The 23,775-nt window shown below is 45.9% G+C and overlaps 1 protein-coding gene across 4 annotated transcripts in view; it reads right to left on the bottom strand.

Moving 5' to 3' along the window:
- The window catches only part of ARK2N (arkadia (RNF111) N-terminal like PKA signaling regulator 2N), a 93,995-nt gene extending 70,487 nt beyond the window's left edge, over positions 1-23,508 (bottom strand). For 2 of the 4 annotated variants that reach the window (XM_003830192.5, XM_003830191.6), the window contains exon 1: positions 22,684-23,508. The gene's annotated coding sequence lies outside the window, so the exon portion shown is untranslated. The remainder of the gene's footprint in view (positions 1-22,683) is intronic. The other 2 variants (XM_055102492.2, XM_008955628.4) reach the window with 2 other exon arrangements.
- Positions 23,509-23,775: the final 267 nt, after the last annotated feature.

Below are 23,775 nucleotides of genomic sequence, written 5' to 3'. Positions count from 1 at the left end.
CGGCCAGGCAAGGTGGTTCACACCTGTAATCCCAGCACTTTGGGAGGCCGAGGCGGGTGGATCACGAGGTCAGGAGATCAAGACCATCCTGGCTAACATGGTGAAACCCTGTCTCTACTAAAAATGCAAAAAATTAACAGGGCGTGGTGGCAGGCGCCTGTAGTCCCAGCTACTCGGGAGGCTGAGGCAGGAGAATGGAATGAACCCGGCAGGCAGAGCTTGCAGTGAGCCGAGATCACGCCACTGCACTCTATCCTGGGCGACAGAGCGAGACTCCGTCTTGGCCGGGCACCGTGGCTCACGCCTGTAATCCCAGCACTTTGGGAGGCCGAGGCGGGTGGATCACCTGAGGTCCGGAGTTCAAGACCAGCCTGACCAACATGGAGAAACCCCGTCTCTACTAAAAATACAAAATTAGCTGGGCGTGGTGGCGCATGCCTGTAATCCCAGCTACTCTGGAGGCTGAGGCAGGAGAATCGCTTGAACCCGGGAGGCAGAGGTTGCTGTGAGCCGAGATCGCACCATTGCACTCCAGCCTGGGCAGCAAAAGTGAAACTCTGTCTCAAAAAAAAAAAAAAGAAAAAGAAAAAGTAAACACAGACTAGACAGTAAATTATTTTATATTATTATTGTTAATTGTTGCAGATGACAATGGTTTAATGGTTGGGTTTCTTCAAAAGTTTATCTGGACCAGGCACAGTGGCTCATGCCTGTAATACTAGCACTTTAAGAGGCTGAAGCGGGTAGATCACTTGAGGTCAGGAGTTCGAGACCAGCTTGGCCAACATGGCGAAGCCCTGTCTCTACTAAAAATACAAAAATCAGCCAGGTGTGGTGGCACACACTTGTAATCCCAGCTACTTTGGAGGCTAAGGAGGAGGACTGCTTGAACTCAGGAGGCGGAGGCTGCAGTGAGTCCAGATCGTGCCACTGCACTCCAGCCTGGGTGACAGAGCAAGACTCTCCCTCAAAAAAAAAAAAAAAAAAAAAGTTTATGTGGGATGCCAGGCGTGGTGGCTCAAGCTGTAATTCCAGCATTTTGGGAGGCCAAGGCAGGAGGATTGCTCAAGCCCAGGAGTCTGAGACCAGCCTGGGTAACATCATGAGGCCCCATCTCTACAATGGGAATGACAGTGCACATCTGTGGTCCTTGCTACCTGGGAGACTGAGGCAGGATTGCTTGCTCCCAGAAATTCCAGGCTGTAGTAAGCTATGATCGAAACACTGCACTCCAGCCTGGGCAACTGAGTGAGGTTCTATCTCAAAAAAAAAAAAAAAGGTTAAATAAAAGACTTTAGGAAAAAATTAATGAAAGCAGAAAGCATAACCAAAAACAAATGGCAAAATGTGGATAATTATTGAAACTGTGTAATAAGTAGGTACACAGGGAATCATTATTACACATCTTTGTGTATATTTTAAAGTCTTTGAAAATATATTTGAGGCCAGGCATGGTGGCTCATGCCTGTAAATACAGTACTTTGGGAGGCCAAGGCAGCTGAATCACTTGAGGCCAGGAGTTCGAGACCAGCCTAGTCAACATGGCGAAACCCCGTCACTACTAAAACTACAAAAAATTAGCCAGGCGTGGTAGCACACACCTGTAGTCCCAGGTACTCTGGTGGCTGAGGCAGAATCGCTTGAACACGGGAGGCGGAGGTTGCAGTGAGTCAAGATCACACCACTGTACTCCAGCCTGGACCACAGAATGAGACTCTATCTCAAAAAAAAAAAAAATTTAATTTAATTTAAATTTAAATAAAAACAAGAATCCGGTCGCGGTGGCTCACACCTGTAATCCCAGCACTTTGGGAGGCCAAGGCTGGTGGATCACGAGGTCAGGAGTACACGACCAGCCTGGTCAACATGGTGGAACCCCGTCTCTACTAAAAATAAAAAAAATTTAGCCAGGCATGGTGGCACACACCTGTAGTCCCAGCTACTCAGGAGGCTGAGGCAGGAGAAATCACTTGAACCCAGGAGGTGGAGGCTGCAGTGAGTCGAGACCATGCCATTGCACTCCAGCCTGCGTGACACAGCGAGACTCCGTCTCAAAAAAAACCAAAAAAAAAAACAAAAAAAAAGATTCTGTAATAGCTCCTTTTAGTAGAGATGGGGTTCCACCATGTTGGCCAGGCTGGTCTTGAACTCCTGAACTCGTGATCCGTCCGCCTCGGCCTCCCAAGGTGCTGGGATTACAGGCGTGAGCCCCCACACCTGACCTATTAAACAATCTTAAACCTCCCCTCCATAACAGGAAAGACATGGGAAAAATCAAAAGAAACCAGAGGGCCAGGCATGGTGGTGGACACCTGTAATCCCAGAGCCTTGGGAGGCCAACGCAGGAGAACTGCTTAAGTCAAGGAGTTTGAGACCAGCCTGGGAAACATAGCCAGACCCCATCTATACAAAAAAATTAAAAATTAGCCAGGCATGTAGAAGGATTGCTTGAGCCCAGGAGTTGGATGTGGCAGTGAGCCTTTGCACTCTGGCCTGGGCAACTGAGCAACACTGTCTCTTAAAAAAGAAAGAAACAAACAAGAAAAGTTAGGGGCACTGAACTTAAAACCCAAGAAGAGATTTCAAAGTTTCATTTGAGTTAATTTAAAGGTGTGTAAATATCCACTACAATATAAGGTTAGGGGACCCGAACAGTGGCTCACGCATGTAATCCCAGCACTTTGGGAGGCCAAGGTGGGCAGATCACTTGAGGCCAGGAGTTCAAGACCATTCTGGCCAACATGGCGAAACCCCATCTCTACAAAAAATACAAAAATCAGCCAGGCGTGTTGGCATGCACTTGTAATCCCAGCTACTCGGGAGACTGAGACACAAGAATAGCTTGAACCCAGGAAGTGCAGGTTGCAATGAGCTGAGACTGCACCACTGCACTGCAGCCTGGGTGACAGAGCAAGACTCTGTCATTAAAAAAAAAAAAAAAAAAAAAAAAACCCGGCTGGGCGCAGTGGCTCACACCTGTAATGCCAGCACTTTGGGAGGCTGAGGTGGGTGGATCACTTGAGGTCAGAAGTTCAAGACCAGCCTGACCAACGTGGTGAAACCCCATCTCTACTAAAAAATACAAAATTAGCTGAGCATGCTGACACATGCCTGTAATCCCAGCTACCCGGGAGGCTGAGGCAGGTGAATCACTTGAACCCTGGAGGTGGAGGCTGCCGTGAGCCGAGATCATGCCATTGCACTCCAGCCTGGGTGACAAGGGCGAAACTCCGCCTCTAAAAAAAAAGCGGGGGTGGGGAATCCGCATGAACTCACAGAACCAATACTGCCAATGCTGTAGGTAGTACTGTAGAGTCAGGATTTTAAATAAAGTCATTCCAGAGTCCACATTCTTACATTCTTTGTTTGTTTTTGTTTGTTTATTTGTTTTGAGACGGAGTCTCACTCTGTTGCCCAGGCTGTAGTGCAGTGGTGCAATCTCAGCTCACTTGCAACCTCCACTGCCCAGGTTCAAGCAATTCTCCTGCCTCAGCCTCCCAAGTAGCTGGGACTATAGGAATGTGCCACCATGCCCAGTTTCACTATTTGGCCAGACTGGTCTCGAACTTCTGACCTAAGGTAATCTGCCCACCTCAGCCTCCCAAAGTCCTGGGATTACAGGCGTGAGCCACTGCACCTGGCCCCAGAGTCCACATTCTTTTTTTTTTTTTTGAGACAGAGTCTCAGCTGGGCGTAGTGGCTCACGTCTGCTGTAATCCCAAGACTTTGGGAGGCCAAGGTGGGAGGATTATTTGAGGTCAGGAGTTCAAGACCAGCCTGGCCAACATGGTGAAACCCCATCTCAACTAAAAATACAAAAATTAGCCAGGCATGGTGGCAGGCCTGTAGTCCCAGCTACTCTACTTGGGAGACTGAGGCAGGAGAATCGCTTGAACCTGGGAGGCAGAGAATGTAGTGAGGTGAGATCACGTCACTCCGGCCTGGGCGACAGAGCAAGACTCTGTCTCAAAAAAAAAAAAATTGAGATGGAGTCTTGCTCTGTCGCCAGGCTGGAATGCAGTGGCATGATCTCAGCTCATTGCAACCTCCACCTCCCGGGTTCAAGCAATTCTTCTGCCTCAGCCTCCTGAGTAGCTGGGATTACAGGCATGCACCACCACGGGCCCAGATAATTTTTTTTTTGTATTTTTAGTAAAGACGGGGTTTCACCATATTGGCCAGGCTGGTCTCGAACTCCTGACCTTGTGATCTGCCCACCTCAGCCTCCCATATTGCTGGGATTACAGGCGTGAGCCACCTCGCCCAGCCAGAGTCCACATTCTTAACCACTCTCTGCTCTACAGCAAATCCTACCTACCACTACATCCTATAATAATGAGCTCTATCAATAAATTGGTAAAGTCAAGAGAAAGGATGCTTCTGTTATAATTATGCTCTTTTAACATTATGATTTTCAGTCAAAAATGCTGAAAAACACACTACCAAAAATTGGAAGCAACCAACTGGAAGCAAACATACTATCAAAAATTGGAAGCGACCTACTATCCTTCAGTAGGTGAATGGATAAACTGTGGTCATCCAGACGATGGAATATTATTCATCCATAAGAAGTGAGCTACCAAGCCACAAAAGAAACTTGAATACTATCACAAAGTGAAGAAACCAATCTGAAAAAACTACATATTGTATCATTCCAATTGTATGACATTCTGGAAAAGGCAAAACTATAGAGACAACAGATCAATGGTTGCCAGAAGGTGGGGGAAGGGAAGAATGAAGAGGCCGAGCACAGAGGATTTTTAGGCCAAACTACTCTGTATGACGCTGTAATGGTAGATACATGTCATTGCAAATTTGCCCATACCCCTACAATGTACAACACCAACAGTGAACTCTAATATATAACCTATGAACTTTGGGTGAGAAGGACAAGTTAATGGAGGTTCAACAATTGTAATAACTGTGCCTTTCTGGTGGGAGATATTTTACTTGGCATTAGGCATTTGTCCAAACCCACAGAACTGTTATTTGGTTTTATTCAACATAGACTCTCCGTATTAATCAATACAAAAAGAGTGAACCCTAATGTAAACTACGAACTTTAATAATGTATCAGGCCAGGCGTGGTGGCTCATGCCTGTAATCCCAGCACCTTGGGAGGCTGAGGCATGAGGGTTGCTTGAGATCAGCCTGGGCAACACAAGATGAAGTTTTGTAGAGACTCCATCTCTACCAAAAAAAAAAAAATTAAATAAACGATAAATAATAATGTATCAATATTGGCTTGTCAGTTGTAACAAATATGCCAGACTAATGCAATATGTTAATAGGGCAAAATGGGTTGAGGACCCTCTGTACTTTCTGTTAAATTTTTCTGCAAACCTAAAACTCATCTAAAAAATAAAGTCTATTAATTTTTTTTCTCAATACTGAGGAAATGAGTTAGTTGAGAGCTACTGGGGGTCAACTCTGCCCTCATGAGAGGAAAGCCTGGCTGAAAATAAAGCCCAAAAGCAGTACACAGAGCCAGTACCCAAAGAGATAAAAAACAGTGCCGAGATAATATCAAATGAGTGCTGGATCCAATTGGGCCAGAGACCAGTTGCACACTGGATTTGTCACAGTTAAATGAATCTATTAAATCTCACTTTTGCTTTAAAGAAAACCACAGATGATGCATACACACACATTACAGCCATCTTCTGCAAAAACATCTCTCATAGGAGCTAGGGTCATAGCATACAGAAAACCAGTGCAGTTAATGGGTCTACATACAGACTTGGATAAGGCAATATGGGAGCAATCTGTACTACCTTGGCCTTTGCTTCTTAGCATTAAAACTAGTGCCTCCACGCTACACTACAGGGGTGTCACTGGGGCTGCTGGTAAACTTCAGATACAGCATAATCTTACTATGAATTAGCTGAGATCTCAATGTTTTCAAAAGGTTTCAAGAAATTTTTTTAAAAGATGTAGGTAATTTCATTTCAAAAATCCATCCAAAGAATGCTCTAGACACTAATGATTTTTTTAAATTGATGAATGTTTTACCGCATATTTGCAGGTTTTTTGAAAAGCTGTAATTGTTTTTTTTTTTGGGGGGGGGGGGCCGGGGGACAAAGTTTCGCTCTTGTTGCCCAGGCTAGAGTGCAGGGGCGTGATCTCAGCTCACCGCAACCTCTGCCTCCTGGGTTTAAGTGATTCTCCTGCCTCAGACTCCCGAGTAGCTGGGATTACAGGCATGCGCCACCACGCCTGGCTAATTTTTGTATTTTTACTAGAGACGGGGTTTCTCCATGTTGGTCAGGCTGGTCTTGAATCCCCGACCTCATGTGATCCACCCGCCTCAGCCTCCCAAAGTGCTGGGATTACAGGCGTGAGCCACCGCGCCCAGCCTGAAAAGCTGTAATTTTAAAACACTACACAAGATAAAAATGGCCTTCCCATGTTGACAACTATCTCTAAAAAATTCTATTTAGGTTTTCAGAACATTTTAATTATTTTCATTAATTATTGCTCATAGCTAACCTAAAATGTATAATCCTGATTTCTAAGAGAAGAATATGTAGGTCAGTGGCCAAAATATATTTAGATAGATATATTTAGAAGAGTTTCTGAATTTCCAACCTGCCTCTCAGGATAAGACTAGATCGTGCTACACAAGTAGCCTTCTTCAACCAAACATAAAAGTTCTGAATGTCTGTAACTTTACAAAAGATAAATTAGGTTATACACATTTAAAAGATAAGGTTTTCTTTTTTTTCCTTTTTTGAGACAGTGTCTCACTCTGTCACCCAGGCTAGAGGGCAGGGGCATGATCATCACTCACTGCACCGTCAAACCCTCAGGCTCAAGCGATCCGCCCACCTTGGTGTCCCAAGTAGCTGGGACTACAGGCACATGCCACCAAGCCCAGATAATTTTTTATAGAAACAAGGATTTCACTATGTTGCCCAGACTGGTATCAAACTCTACCCACCCTGGACTTGCAAACTGCAGGGATTACAGACATGAGCCACCACACCTGGCCAAAGATAAGGTTTTATCTGGGCACCATAGCATGTGCCTGCAGTACCAACTATTCAGGAGGCTAAGGCAGAGGATCACTTGAACCCAAGAAATTTAAGGCCAGCCTGGGTAACATAATGAGACCCCATCTCTTTAAATAATTTTTTTTTAAAAAAAGTTTTAATACAGACTCCTTTAAAGTAAGTTTTCCTAATGTATTTGAAGGTTGCTATTTAGAATTTGGTTGCCCACAAATACACAAGAATACACCTTTTGTGTAAATAAAAGCACATCTACATTTCATACGTAAGAAAGGGAACAAAACAGCTCCTTGCCTTGACCTATACTTTCCCTATACGTGTTTCCTTCCAATTAGAATAAACTTTGATTTTTTTTTTTTTTTTTTTTTTTTTTTGAGACAGTCTCGCTCTGTCACCCAGGCTGGAGTACAGTGGCATAATCTTGGCTCACGGCAATCTCCACCTCCCAGGTTGAGGCGATTCTCCCGCCTCAGCTTCCTGAGTAGCTGGTATTAGAGGCACCGGCCACCACGCCTGGCTAATTTTTTTATTTTTAATAGTGATGGGGTTTCACCATTTAGTCTAGGCTGGTCTCGAACTCCTGACCTCAGGTGATCCACCCGCCTCGGCCTCCCAAAGTGCTGGGATTACAAGCGTGAGCCACCCCGCACCCGGTCAACTTTGATTTTTTTTTGAAGCCCAGATATGTGTCACTCAAATCTCATCAGCAGCATCATTTGCCCTCATTAGGCTCCAGATCTTTCAACATACCAAGATCTTTTCTGACTCAGGATCTTGAACTCCTGGGCTCAAGTGATCCCCCAGCCACTGCCTCCCAAAGTGCTGAGACTACAGGCATGAGTCACTGCGCCCAGCCAACGTTTTGATTTTTTAAAAGATAAGTTGACATTTCAAAATCTTATATTTTTATGTTAATAATTCCCTAACTATTTAAAATTTTTGCCAGGCATGGTGGCTCACACCTGTAATCTCCAGCACTTTGGGAGGTCAAGGTAGGAGGATTGCTTGAGCTCAGGAGTTCGAGACCAGCGTAGGCAACATAGTGAGACCCTGTCCCTACTAAAAATAAGAAAAACAAGCTGGGCCGCCACATATGGCGGCTCACGCCTGTAATCCCAGCACTTTGGGAGGCCTATGCAGGTGGATCACCTGAGGTCAGGAGTACCGAAACCAACCTGGCCAACATGGTGAAACCCCATCTCTACTAAAAAAACAAAAACTGGCCGGGCATAGTGGCAGGCACCTGTAATCCCAGCTGCTCCGGAGGCTGAGACAGGAGAATCACTTGAACCCGGGAGGCAGAGGTTGCAGTGAGCCAAGATCGCGCCATTGCACTCCAGCCTGGGCAACAAGAGCGAAACTCTGTCTCAAAAATATATATATATAAGATTTTAAAGGACAAAATCTGTACAAGTGGACAGTTACTCTTTACCTCAGTTACTGTTGCCTGACATTATCTGCCAAGGCATCATAAAAACAGTATGTGCCCTTCAAATAGGTATAATAATACTAGGCTTACAAAAAACTTCCATACTGTGCTTACTTAAAATTATGCTCAATGTATGCCAAATGGTTAATCAATAAAAGAAAAACTATGCCATACAAGGAGGGAAGAGGGAGTTATTAAGCAAGGGAGTTCCTTAGCGAGGGAGTTCCAGTTTAGCCTCACAGCAGTTTAGTCTAAACAAATTTTTTAAGTTATTTTTTAATAGGCTTAGCTTGAAAACCCAAAAACTGTCAGCTGGCTTACAGTTTAAATATTAAACCATGTTATGTTTATTACTGAATCTATTATTCAAAAATTATGTACTATCCTAGCACCAAAAATCAAGGAAACTGGGCACTTCTCATGTGAATGAAACTTTAAATAAACCGAAGTCAAGAGACCATAAACAAGAATATAGTTAACTCCAAGAAAATAAAAATTTCTGCCTTTAAGACAGTTATTGGCCAGGCATGGTGGCTCACGCCTATAATCCCAGCACTTTGGGAGGCCAAGGCGGTCGGATCACCCGAGGTAGGGAGTTCGAGACCAGCCTGACCAGCATGGTGAAACCCTGTGTCTACTCAAAATACAAAAATTAGCCAGGCGTGGCGGCCTGCACCTGTAATCTCAGCTACTCAGGAGGCTAAGGCAGGAGATTTGCTTGAACCCGGGAGGCGGAGGTTGCAGTGAGCCGAGATGGCGCCACTGCACTCCAGCCCGGGTGACAGAGCGAGACTCCGTCTCAAAAAAAAAAAAGACAGTTATCATATAAAACATTATAGTTGGCATCTACTGCTGATTTTTTGTTTGTTCGTTTTTTCATGAGACAGAGTCTCGCTCTGTCACCCAGGCTGGAGTGCAAAGACGCGATCTCAGCTCACTGCAACCTCCGCCTCCCGGGTTCAAGCGATTCTCCTGTCTCAGTCGTCTTTTTAAAAAAGTAGTAGTAAGGGCTGGGCAAGGTGGTTCATGCCTGTAATCCCAGCACTTTGGGAGGCCAAGGCGGGCGGATCGCCTGAGGTCTGGAGTTCGAGACCAGTCTGACCAACATGGAGAAACCCCGTCTCTAACAAAAACACAAAATTTGCCAGTCATGATGACGCATGTCTGTAATCCCAGCAACTCGGGAGGCTGAGACAGCAGAATCACTTGAATCCGGGAGGCGGAGGTTGCAGTGAGCCGAGATCATACCACTGCACTCCAGCCTGGGCAACAGGAGTGAAACTCCATCTAAAAAAAAAAAAAAAGTAGTAGTAAGTTCTTTAATAGTTGGGAGTAAGGTTAAAAAAACAAAATTCGGCCGGGCACGGGGGCTCACGCCTGTAATCCCAGCACTTTGGGAGGCCAAGGTGGGTGGATCACGAGGTCAGGAGTTCAAGACCATCCTGGCTAACACAGTGACACCCCCTCTCTACTAAAAGTACAAAAACAAAATTAGCTGGGCGTGGTGGCGGGCGCCTGTAGTCTCAGCTACTCGAGAGGCTAAGGCAGGAGAATGGTGTGAACCCGGAAGGTGGAGCTTGTAGTGAGCCAAGATCACACCACTGCACTCCAGCCTGGGCAACAGAGTGAGACTCCGTCTCAAAAAAAAAAAAAAAAAAAATCAACAGTTGGGTGCGGTGGCTCACTCCTGTAATCCCAGCACTTTGGGAGACCAAGGCAGGCGAATCATGAGGTCAAGAGATTGAGACCATCCTGGCCAACATGGTGAAACCCAATCTCTACTAAAAATACAAAAATTAGGTGGGCATGGTGGCGTGCACCTGTAGTCCCAACCACTCGGGAGGCTGAGGCAGGAGAATCGCTTGAACCTGGGAGGTGGAGGCTGCAGTGAGCCGAGATAGCACCACTGCACTCCAGCCTGGCAACAGAGCAAGACTTTGTCTCCAAAAAAAAAAAAAAAAAATTCATGATAATCAGCTGTGCATCTTTAAAAACCACTCTCCCTAAACTTTTAAATCAATCAATAAAAATAATAAAATAAAAACACTCTTAGCTCTTTGTGAAAGTTTGCCTATTCTATACCTAAACACTTAAAAAAAATGCCCCCCTCCCTGTCCAAAATGCTCAACTTAAGGTATTTTCGAAGTTTTGCCTGTTTTTTTATTTTTATTCTTTGAGACAGGGTCTCACTCAAGCTGCCCAGGCTGCAGTGCAGTGGCACGATCTCAGCTCACAGAAACCTCCGCCTCCTGGGTTCAAGCGATTCTCCTTCCTCAGCCTCCTGAGTAGCTGAGATTACCAGTGTAAGCCAGCAAGCCCAGCTAATTTTTGTATTTTTAGTAGAGTCGGGGTTTCATCATGTTGGCCAGGCTGGTCTCAAACTCCTGACCTCAAGTGATCTGCCCGCCTAGGCCTCACAAAGTACTGGGATTACAGGCATGAGCCACCACGCCCGGCCTTACCTGGTTTTTTAAACAAGAATTGAGGATAGGGAATATGCAGACTGGAAAACAAGAGACAAATTGCAATGCATGAAGATAAAACTAGAATGAAGCAGGGCTTTCAAACATTATTGTGGGCCTACTTCCTGCTGGCTTTAGCAATTGTCACAAAAAGACTTAAAAGTTATTTCAGTAAACAAGTTGGCTAGCACAGTAGAGAGCTATGACAATGGTGGAAGAAAATCACAATACTAGTAATCATCCAAGAAAATTAACACCTAACAATTATTACCTGATTTTTCTGACTGTGGCACACGTGCACACACAGAGCTATCAGAGGAAATTTAAGCCCAAGAAGTTAAGAGTTAACTTTATACATGAGGGAGGAGAATAAATAGCACACTATGAGAAAGACAACTGAAAAGAAACAAATTATGCACCTAAATGTTTTTACTTACTCCCTCAGCCCTCTATGTTGCATCTCCCATGAAAACAGGGATCATGTTCAGTATCAGTTCACTCACAGTTCCTAACACATAATCAATATCTGATATTTGTTGATCAACTGAATCTTTTAAACCAAGACCACTAATGAAACAACTTGTTTGCTTAAAAGTACTATTCATTTGTATATGAAAATACATTCCATTACATAGAATCAACATGATTTCTCACAGAGTAACTTCCCTTTTCTTTCTACATAAAACCTAAGACAAAAACTGACTCAACTGCTAATAGCCTAGTAAAGCTGTTTCCTTACATTTAGAATACTGCATTTAAAGTGATTGTGTATCTATACGCAAATATGCAAGAATCAGGCACTATGAAACTAAGTATCTTTGGCTACATAACCACAAAATGAGGTAGAAAGCAGTATCTTACTAAAATTCAAATGAAGGCCCCTCTCCTTACACATTCAATTCTACGAAGAGACTCCATTGCATTCATAATACTCATCTTCCTAAATCTTTGTTGTTGTTGTTGTTGTTGTTGTTGTTGTTGTTGTTAGAGACAGGGTCTCACTTCTATCACCCAGGCTGGAGTGTAGTGGCACAATCACAGCTCATTGCAGCCTTACCTTCCTAGGCTCAGGTGATTCTCCCACCTCAGCTTCCTGAGTAGCTGGGACTACAGCCGCATGCCACCAAGCCAGGCTAATTTTTGTATTTTTAGGAGAGACGGAGTTTCACCATGTTACCCAGTCTGGTCTCAAACTCCTGTATTTAAGCCATCTGCCCGCCTTGGCCTCCCAAAGTGCTGAGATGACAAGTGTGAGCCACAACACCTGGCCATAAATTTTGGTTTTCGAGGCCGGGCGCAGTAGCTCACGCCTGTCATCCCAGCACTTTGGGAGGCTGAGGCAGGCAGATCACAAGGTCAGGAATTCGAGACCAGCCTGGCCAACATGCTGAAACCTCGTCTCTATTAAAAATACAAAAACTGCTGGGCGCAGTGGCTTACACCTGTAATCCCAGCACTTTGGGAGGCCAAGGCAGGCAGATCACGAGGTCAGGAGTTTGAGACCAGCCTGGCCAACCTAGTGAAACCCCGTCTCTACTAAAAATACCAAAAATTAGCCAAGCGTGGTGGCAGGCACCTGTAATCCTAGCTACTCAGGAGGCTGAGGCAGGAAAATCGCTTGAACCCAGGAGGCAGAGGTTGCAAGTAGCTGAGATCGTGCCACTGCACACCAGCCCGGGTGACACTGTGAGGCTCCGTCTCAAAAATAAAATACAAAAATTAGCCAGGCATGGTGGCACACACCTGTAATCCTAGCTACTCAGGAGGCTGAGGCAGGAGAATCGCTTGAACCTGGGAGGCGGAGGTTGCAGAGAGCTGAGATCACGCCACTGCACTCCAGCCTGGGCGACAGAGCAAGACTCTAACTCAGAAAAAAATTTTTTTAAAAATTTGGTTTTGAAGGACTTCTTTCAATTATTTGCTGGGATTTTGAGTCAGTTTTCCCACCAAGAAGCTGCAGCATAGACAATGCAGACAATGCAAGAACCAAAGATTAGAACTAAAATAAAAAAACACTTACAGAAATACAATATAGTAGAAAGAGCCCTTTTCTCCACAGCAACGCATCCCTTCCCTTAATCCTCAAAAGAAAGAAAAGTTTCAAGAAGCTATAAACAAGCATAAAAGACTCAAACTAGGACTGATGAGAGAGGATGCCCCATTCAGAGTAAGGAATTATGAGTAACAAATTAACAGAACTGGGCAATGATCACCAACAGCTACTAACATCACAGGGAACCAAATATTACGCACCTACTGATCCAAGTACCATCTATAAAGTATTCCCCTCATCCCCTGCAAAAGAAGCAAGAGAAAGAATATATATTATAGAAACAATCTGATCAAGCTTCTAAATCTAATACCAATTAACTAGAAACCCAGGGGTCAGAGAAAAACGTTTACCACTACCACCACAGGAATCCAAAGGAATGTAACTGCTAAATCCAGACTGGGAAAACTTCTTTTGTAACTAATAATCTGCTAGGGAAAAGAAATGGAGGGGGAACCTACAGATTACAAAACAATGCAGAGACCTTATTTGGCTCTTGATCTGACACATTTATGAGATAATAGAGAAATCTGAACACTGACTATCATATTACATTAAGGAACCCTTCCTTTTATTTTTTAGTGTGGTAAGTTTTTCGGTTTTCTTTCCTTCAACAGTGAAGCCGACTGGGAAACTGGAGTGCTAAAAAGTTAGAGTACAGAAAGGGAACTCTAATATTAATACAGCTGAATGGATCTGTCCATAATGCACTGAATTTGGCCTACCCAGAACTTAAATATAAATTGTGAGATTGCAACCACCAGATCAGCTTTGCTTGCTTGCCAGCCAACTTTTTCTCCACTGATATAAACTCTATAAATAGGTCAAGAGTGATAATGGCTGCTCAAATCACTTCATATTGCAGATATTACTACTTCTGGCATGTACCTGGACCTGCACCAGGGCTGTGAATAAACTAGCATCAAGTAAGAAGCCAAAGAAGTTATCAAATGCAAAAAAAAAAAAAAAAGCACTGTGGCTAATGACTCTCTAAAGTACTCAAAAGCATCATCAGTGTAAATCAAGAATAATTTAAAACAGAGGTTCTTTTAATTTTTAAAAATAATTTTTTAATAGAGACAGGGTTTCACTTTGTTGCCCCGGCTGGTCTAAAACTCCTGGGCTCAAGCTACCCTCCCAACTCTGCCTCCCAAGGTGCTGAGATTACAGGTGTGAGCTACCATGCCTGGCCCTAAAACAAAGGTTCTAAATTTTTTCCAAGATTTCTGCCCTGGTCATTTTCTATCTCCTTCAGAAGACAACTCACATAAAGATGGATAACCACATGCCAGGAACTGAGGTCCCAAGATAAAAGCTGCCAAAACTCTCTCCACTATACACATCCTCAGGCTCACTGCAAAGTACTTAGTTGATTTCAGCAGAGAAAAATAGTAAGAAACCCTTGACAATAAATTGTTGATTTAAGAACAAGCTGGCCGGGCGCGGTGGCTCACGCCTGTAATCCCAGCACTTTGGGAGGCCGAGGCGGGCGGATCACGAGGTCAGGAGATCGAGACCATCCTGGCTAACACGGTGAAACCCCGTCTCTACTAAAAATACAAAAAATTAGCCGGGCGTGGTAGCGGGCGCCTGTAGTCCCAGCTACTCGGGAGGCTGAGGCAGGAGAATGGCGTGAACCCGGGAGGCGGAGCTTGCAGTGAGCCGAGATCGCGCCACTGCACTCCAGCCTGGGCGACAGAGCGAGACTCCGTCTCAAAAAAAAAAAAAAAAAAAAAAAAAAAAGAACAAGCTATGTTTCTATGCTAGGCTAAAACTAAGGCAGACAGGATACTGCTTAAAATTTCAACCACATGAAGTTTTTGTTCTTAATACAGAAAGAAAAACAATCCTGTTTTCCTTAAATTTTAGTCCACACCCAACTTCCCTATCCCCGACAATACCTTTCTCTAATTATAAGGCACCTAACAAAATGCAGACTCCAGACATTATTGTAAAGGTCATTTTTTTAAACTAGTCAACTCAGTAAAAAAATAACTTCTACTGGTCACTTTGGTCAGTATCTTGTTTCTCTAATGCTAACTATGCTAATAAAAACTTAATTTCAGCCAGGCACAGTGGCTCACATCTGTAATTCCAGCACTATGAGAGGCTGAAATGGAAGGATCACTTGGGCCCAGGAGTTGGAGACCAGCCTGGCCAACATAGTAAGACCCCATCTCAATCAATCAATCAATCAAAATAAACTTAATTTCTAGACTATCCAAGCACAATTCTAGTTTTTTCTTTTTTTTGAGATGGAGTCTCGCTCTGTCGCCCAGGCTGGAGTGCAGTGGCGCGATCTTGGCTCACTGCAAGCTCCTCCTCCCGGGTTCATGCCATTCTCCTGCCTCAAACCTCCCGAGTAGCTGGGACTACAGGTGCCCGCCACCACGTCTGGCTAATTTTTTGTATTTATAGTAGAGACGGGGTTTCACCACGTTAGCCAGGATGGTCTCGATCTCCTGACCTCATGATCCGCCCGCCTCAGCCTCCCAAAGTGCTGGGATTACAGGCATAAGCCACCATGCCTGGCACAATTCTAGTTTATATACATTCTTAGGAATGTCTGCTCTAAGTTTTAACAGATTTAATGTTGTTTCTCTCTGAACAACAATCAGAACTTAATACATGAACTTGAATTACAAGCAACTGTATTTTGCAAATGAACTGGCATTACAAAAAAACGACATTTCCCCCCCCACCTCCCGAGAGGGAGTCTTGCTCTGTTGCCCAGAGCTGGAGTGCAATGGCATGATCTCTGCTCACTGCAACTTTCACCTCCCAGATTCAAGCAATTCTCCTGCCTCACCCTCCCAAGTAGCTGGGATTACAGGCGTGCACCACCACACCCATCTGATTTTTGTATTTTTAGTAGAGACACGGTTTCATCATGTTGGCTAGGCTGGTTTCGAACTCCTGATCTTGTGATCCACCTGCCTCGGCTTCCCAAAGTGCTGGGATTACAGGCATGAGTTACCATGCCCAGCCCAAAAAACGACATTTAAGTTTCCAGCCTTTTCAAGCTTAGAGATACCAAGAAAAATGCTATTTTCTAATACCTTATTTAAAATGAATTTATAAGGGAAAACACTAGTTCCATACTACCGTTGTTTGGTTATGCAGTACTTTTTTCCCTTATAATCTACTTTCTCTTCTCCACATTTTAGAGCAGGAAGGAAACTCAGAAATCATCTGGTTCACTAGGTTGAGTTCTGTGGGCAGAGACTGCTTGCTTGTTTTGTTTTTATTTTATTTATTTATTTATTTTTTTTTGAGACAGAGTTTCCCTCTTGTTGCCCAGGCTGGAGTGCAATGGCACAATCTTGGCTCACCACAACTGCCTCCCAGGTTCAAGAGATTCTCCTGCCTCAGCCTCCCAGGTAGCTGGGATTACAGGCATGCGCCACCATGCCCAACTAATTTTGTATTTTTAGTAGAGACAAGGTTTCTCCAAGTTGGTCAGGCTGGTCTCAAACTCCGAACTTCAGGTGATCCACCCGCCTCGGCCTCCCAAAGTGCTGGGATTACAGGCGTGAGCCACCGTGCCCTGCCCCAAACTGCTTATTTTATGTGCCCATTACCACCTGGCACATAAATGCTCAGTAAATGGGTTTTTAATTTAACCAGGTATAAATACCACATATGCATTAAGTCCCTGCTGATAGATTTCCACTTTAGATTAATTGTCACTTAACTAGAAAATACTCATTTAGGTAGGTTTTAAAATTATTTAAAGTCAAGTTAATAATTTAGGAATTTACACCATCTACCTATTAAGTGGCAGAGTCTGAGCAAAGAGGAATGAGGTCCCTTATTTTGAACAGACATGAAAGAGAACAGAAACAAAACTTAAAACACTGTAAATTAAAGCCAAAAATCCTAACAACTAATCAAACAACTTATCAAATCTCAGTTATATTGGCTACTTTAAAGTATTTTAAAATCACATTTACTATTATCAGCTGCTACAAATAATGTTCCGATAAATCTGTATAACACATAGATCACATAGTTTCCTCTCCTAGCAGTTCAGGAATATAGAAGAGAACTTTAGGCCAGGCGCGGTGGCTCACACCTGTAATCCCAGCACTTTGGGAGGCTGAGGCGGGCAGATTACCTGAGGTCGGGAGTTTGAGGCCAGCCTGACTAACATGGAGAAACCCCTTCTCTACTAAAAATACAAAATTAGGCAGGCGTGGCAGCACATGACTGTAATCCCAGCTACTCGGGAGGCTGAGGCAGGAGAATCGCTTGAACCCGAGAGGCGGAGGTTGCGGTGAGCGAGATGGGGCCATTGCACTCCAGCCTGGGCAACAAGAGCAAAACTCCGTCTCAAAAAAAAAAAAAAAAAAGATTACTTTTTAGTTTCACCCTGCTCCTGCTCCTGCTCCTTACTTTTACAAGGCCCTGTAGGCTGAGTGTGAAAACTGACTGACTGAACATCAATCCCACTTCTGCTGAGAGAAGCTGCCCACACAGAAGTAAAAAACACTGCTTCTTTAAGTGGAATCATAAGAGTTCTGAAAAAGTAAGGAAAAGAGGTACAGGTAAAGGCTAAAAGGATTCAGAAGAGTATCATGACAACAGTCAAACTCAAAACCAAGACTGGAAATTGACAACTAAAGAAAAATAACTATCAGATTTATTTAATCTGATGACCAAGAAATCAAAATAAATAAACCAAACTAAAATAAATAAAACCAATAAAATTTATATTCACTGGGCTGGGCTCAGTGGCTCACCTCTGTAATCCTAGCACTTTGGGAGGCCAAGGTGGGCGATCACTTGAAGTCAGGAGTTCAAGACCAGCCTGGCCAACAGGGTGAAACTTCGTCTCTACCAAAAATATAAAAAATTAGCTGGGTGTGGTGGCACGCGCCTGTAATCCCAGCTACTCGGGAGGCGGAGGCAGGAGAATCACTTGAACCCAGGAGGCAGAGGTTGCTGTGAGCGGAGATCCTGACACTGCACTTCAGCCTGGGTGAAAGGGCAAAACTCCATCTCAAAAAAAATTTGTATTCACTTAACTTAAGGATAATAAAGAAAAATATTTTTGTTGTTTTTTTTTTTTGAGAGTCTCAGGCAGTGGCATGATCACCACTCACTGCAGCCACAAACCCCTGGGCTCAACTGCTCCTCCCATTTCAGCCTCCTGAGTAGCTGGGACTACAGGCGTGTGCCACCACACCCAGATAATCTTTTAATTTTTCTGTAGAGACGGTTCTGCCATGTTGCCCAGGCTGGTCTCCTGGGCTCAAGCAATCCACCGGCCTCAGCCTCCCAACATGCTGGGATTACAGGCATGAGCCACTGCACGTAGCCCCAGAAAAATCTTTAAAAAGTTATGTCAGGGCCAGGCATGGTGGCTCCCGCCTATAATCCCAACACTTTGGGAGGCCGTGGTGGATCACCCGAGGTCAGGAGTTCGAGACCAGCCTGGCCAACATGGTGAAACCCTGTCTCTACCAAATACAAAAATTAGCCGGGCATGACGGCACATGCCTGCAATCCCAACTACTCAGGAGGCTGAGGCAGGAGAATCACTTGAACCCAGGAGGTGGAGGTTGCAGTGAGCGGAGATTGTGCCATTGCACTCCAGCCTGGGCATCGCAGCGAGACTCTGTCTCAAAAAAAATAAATAAATAAAAATAAAAGGAATGCCTATCTCATTCTTCACATTCTACCTGGAATTCTTTCCTCCAAAAAGAAGAAAATTCCCAACCCATTAGCGGACTAATAAGGTACCTTTGCAACTTGGCCCTATCTCCATCTGCCCTATCCATTCCTTTTGAAAACTCAAGGCACTGGCCCCACTTAACCATTCAAGTGCACTGATAATCATGACTTTGGTTAGGCTGCCCTAGCCTGGCATGCTCACCTGGAAATCCAACTCGAACCTCAGGTTTAAATGTCTAAGCTCCTTAAGCACCAGGTGGCCTTGTTGGTCTTATTCACCACTATAGTTCCTGCAACTAGAGCACTGCTGGCACACAGTAAACACTCAATAAATTGTTGTTGTGAGAATAAAGACTCTCCATATGAATTATTATTTTTTGAAACAAGGTCTCACTTTGTTGCCCAGGCTGGAGTGCAGCGGCACAGTCACAGCTCACTGTAGCCTCAACCTCCTGAGCGATCCTTCCACCTCAGTCCCACAAGCAGCAGGGACTAAAGATGCATACCACCCCACCCAGCTAAGTTTTTAAATTTTTTATAGAAATGGGCTCTCAAGGCCGGGCACGGTGGCTCACACCTGTAATCCCAGCACTTTGGGAGGCCGAAGCAGGTGATCACTTGAGGTCAGGAATTCGAGACCAACCTGGCCAACATGGTGAAACCACATCTCTACTAAAAATAAAAAATTAGTCAGGCGTGGTGGCATGCGCCTGTCTTAGCTACTTAGGAGGCTGACATGGAAGAATCATTTGAACCCGGAAGGCAGAGGTTGCAGTGAGCCAAGACCGCGCCACTGTACTCCAGCCTGGGCGACAGAGTAAGACTCCATCAAAAAAAAAAAAAAAAAAGTAAAGAAAAAAAGAAAGAACAAACGAACAAAAGAAGAAAAAGAAAGGGGCTCTCACTATGTTGCCCAGGCTGATCTCAAACTCCTGAGTTCAACTGATCCTCCCGTCTCAGCCTCCCAAAATGCTGGGATTAGAGGTGTGAGCCACTGTGCCCAGCCCCTTACAAATATTTTATCCACTCTATTTTCTATCCCCCTTCTATATAGCTCTCCCCTTTTATAGTCTCACAACTTTTTATTCATAGTATCATATGTACTTCATTTTGCCTAGAGAATTACAGTAACCCAAGAAACTTTATTTGGTCCCAAACTCTTTCCTAAAATAACAGAAGATAATGAAATCAGTATTCCTTAAAGGAACACATTAAAAATCCAACATTTAGGCCGGGTGCAGTTGCTCACAACTCTAATCCCAACACTTTGGGAGGCCAAGGCAGGAGGACTGCCTGAGCCCAAGAGTTCAAGACAAGTCTGGGCAACATAGGGAGACTCCATTTCTACAAAAAATTTAAAAATTAGCCAGGCGTGGTGGCTCACACCTGTAATCCCAGCACTCTGGGAGCCGAGGCAGGCAGATTGCCTGAGGTCAGGAGTTCGAGACCAGCCTGACCAACACGGAGAAAACCCGTCTCTACTAAAAATACAAAATTAGCCAGGCGTGGTGGCACATGCCTGTAATCCCAGCTAATTGGTAGGCTGAGGCAAGAGAATCGCTTGAACCCAGGAGGTGGAGGTTGCGGTGAGTGGAGATTGCACTCCAGCCTGGGCAACAAGAGCAAAACTCTGTCTCAAAAAAAAAAAAAAAAAAAAAAAATTAAAAATTAGCTGAGTGTGGTGGCGTGAGCCTGTGGTCTCAGCTACTTCGGAGGCTGAGGTGGGAGGAATGCTTGAGCTCGGGAGGTTGAGGCTGCAGTGAGCTGTGATCATGCCACTGCATTCCAGCCTGGGTGACAGAGCAAGAGTGTCTTTAAAAAAAAAAAAAAAGCACACACACACATTTTTCACCTTTTACAGGTTTTTCTCAAGTACTGTCTATTCAGTAAACATGAATACATGCTATTTCCATATCCTCAGTTATGTGCAGGAAAATGAGGAAGATCTAAGATGATTTACCAAAGGTTTGGGTCTCTAGTGTACATGAATTCCAAACTTTAGAAAGAAGAATATTGAAATTGCCTATTTATCAAGTCTGTTCATGCACGTGTCAAAAAAAGCTGTAAGATTGGGAATCCCAACAAAACAACTTCTTGTATAATGAGTAACTACAGAAGCGCACAGAATTTACTAGTCACACAATAAAGAGACTGAAAGTACCAATATCACTATTAATATTAGAAGCAAGAAACCTTTGAAGGACACGCATTAGCCCTCAGTTCTAATGGAACTGCATTAAATTAGAACCTAAAGCTGAATTTATCTTTACTATATGGGTTTTGAATTAATCATAACCATAAAACAAAGAGTATTATGACAGTTACTCTCACATAAATGCATGTTAAAGTAATATAAAGTGAATAAGTAACAACTACACGGTGAACTTATTCTAACAATGGAGAAAGTTTCCAGCTCCAATATCCAGTCCATCTTATTTTTCACAAAAAGTTGTCAGAAAAAATTTTTTTTCCCATTAAGAAATCTGATTCAGGCCAGGCGCCACGGCTCACGCCTGTAATCCCAGCACTTTGGGAAGCCAAGGCGGGCGGATCACGAGGTCAGGAGGTCAAGACCAGCTTGGCCAACGTGGTAAAACCCCGTCTCTACTAAAAATACAAAAATTAGCTGGGCGTGGTGGCGCGTGCCCGTAATCCCAGCTACTCGGGAGGCTGAGGCAGGATAATTGCTTGAACCAGGACCCCAGAGGCGGAAGTTGCAGTGAGCCGAGATCGCACCACTGAACTCCATCCAACCTGGGTTACAGAGCGAGACTCCATCTCAAAAAAAAAAAATGTTGTTTTTTTTTTTTGTCCTGAGACTCCTCAGGACATCAGGCAGTAACTATCAATTGTAGGCCTCTAAAAATGCTTGTTAAACCAAAAGGCAATGCTCTGATTACTGGAGGAATCTAGATTGCCAAGATCAGCAAAACTACATTAGAAAGTTAATAGCTTCCAGCCTTAAAATATCCCAAGAGAAGAAAGGGAGTGATTCTGTTAGCATGTACCCAATACTACACAATAAAAGCCTAAGCAAAATTGGCAGATGTTTTTGTAATTAAGAGGTCCAACCTTGACGAAGTATCATCAGTAGGATTTTAATTCTACTGGGTAAGAGGATTCAGAAAGCAAAAGGTCAGGCAAAAAACGAAAAACCCATCCAAACAGAAACTGCTCAAGGATCTGGTAGGGCTCGTACCGATGTTCTCTACTTCAACCTGTGAGCATCAATTTTGTGATGGGGGCTGCCGGGGACGGGGGTCGGGCCGGGGTGTGGACAATTTAAAAGTGAGAATGAATGGCTTGCATAAAGGCGATAGTCTTTAACACGGGTTCGTCAGTGTACATCCTCGCCGGTTTTGAAATAAAGTTGACAAACTCCCCAGAAGCGGTCTATTTTGGAGACTGACACATCTCTCGCATTGACTGGAGGCGCCTGCCGCCCGAAGGTAGTGGAAGCGCCGAGAGGCAGGCGGCGCCAAGCTTATAAGAAAGCCTTTTCTCCCTCCACCAAGGCCACTGCGGCCGCGGCGCCGGAGCTCTCCGCTGCAGGGGCAGGTGTCGGCGCCAGACCCCCTACTCTCGGAGCTGGCGGAGTTGCCGCCACTGCTTCCCCCGCGGGCCTAGGAGCCGGAAAGTTGCGTGAAGACAACTCCAGGGCCGTGAAGTCGCTTCCCCCCGCAGCCCGGGGACTGCGGCACCTCCAGCCTCCCCTCAGCACCCCCGGAAAAGGACTCGCCTCAACCCGGCCCCAGCGTCTGGGGGCTTGGAGTGCCGGAGCGAACTCCGCCGGGCCGGGAGGACGCTAGGGTCACCAACGGCGGACGAGCAAGGAGGTCGGAGAGGTGCGATGCCCCAGCGTCAGCCGGCAATCCAGGCTGCGAGTTCCCGGCGCCCACCAGCCAGGCCCGCTAGGACCCCAGCGTCCGGACGCCGCAGAGCCCTCACCGCGGCCCGCAGCCCTCCGATTCGCCCCGACCCCTCCCTGGGACGCAACCCGGGCCCCCCAACTCGACCAGTAGCCAGGCCGCGGCCCTGCGCCCCTTCCCGCCTCACCTGCGCTCCGCGGCGACTCCGTGCCTTCTCGCTCGCTCCGCGCGCGCCCCGTCGGGGCACGCACCGAACCCCCGGCCGGGACTCTTCCCCGCTGCGGTGACTCAGGACGCGATGGCCACCGCCGCCTTCTCCTCCTCGGAACAAGCCCCGGCAGCGAGCAGTGGGTCGCGGTCAGAGCCCCTGCCGGGACCAAAGTGAACCTCGCCGCCTCCGCAGCCTCTACCACCAAGTCCCTTCAGTCGTCCGCGCCGCCCCCAAGAAAATGTCACCAGAGGCCGTTCCGCTGGGCGCCTCACTTCCGCCCGGAAACACAGAGCGCGCGTCGGCCGGCTAGAGAGGCAGCTGCGCCGGAGACCTCTGGAGACTGGCGCCCGAGGCCCGAGAAAAGCCAGACAGCGCCATCTGGCGCGATGGAACCCGCGCTCCTCCCGCTGCAGACCGCGGGGCGTGAAGGCGCCGGCTCCCCGGGCTTCTTTCCCGCGCTCCCTCCTTCTGTTGAGACCGTCACCTTCCCGAAATGTCTTTCCCGGGGGGTAGGAAAGCCACTCAATGCAAGCCAAGGACAATGCCTTCAGCAAAGGACAGCGCTCCCTTTTCTGTGCGCTGCTCAGTACTCACCCCCTCCTGAAGCCCTTCCGAAAGCAGCTTGCGGTGTCTGAATCCCAGAGTCGCTCCAGCGGAGAGCCCGTGCCCTTCTCTCCCCGCTTTTTCGCGGATGCCGATAGCTGGGCTCGGGGAGACTCGGCTGAGCTCTTCTCGGGCAGCGGCACTAACATCTGCTCAAGTTTCTGCCCGGGCACCTTGCAGGCCTTGCAGATCGACCGCCACCTGCTGGTGGGACGGGGCCCGCTGGGGAGACCCCGCTCTGCCCCGAATTCCGCCTCTGCAGTCGCCCTCCGATTTGCAGTCAGCCCTGGGGAGGGTGGGGGAAACGAGGTGGACCCGAACCCCGAAAAAGGGGAGGAGGGCGCAGGCCCACTGGCGGGTGGAGCGTTTCCCAAGGAGGAGCAGGAGATGCTGAAGACATATCTCAAGACTCAAGATCTGGCCAAGGACCCGCGCTCCCCCAAAGCAAAGCAGTGTTTTGAGAAG

Source organism: Pan paniscus, chromosome 17 (genome assembly GCF_029289425.2).
Source record: "Pan paniscus chromosome 17, NHGRI_mPanPan1-v2.0_pri, whole genome shotgun sequence".
Taxonomy (NCBI): domain Eukaryota; kingdom Metazoa; phylum Chordata; class Mammalia; order Primates; family Hominidae; genus Pan; species Pan paniscus.
This window is presented reverse-complemented; position numbering and strand designations above follow the sequence as displayed.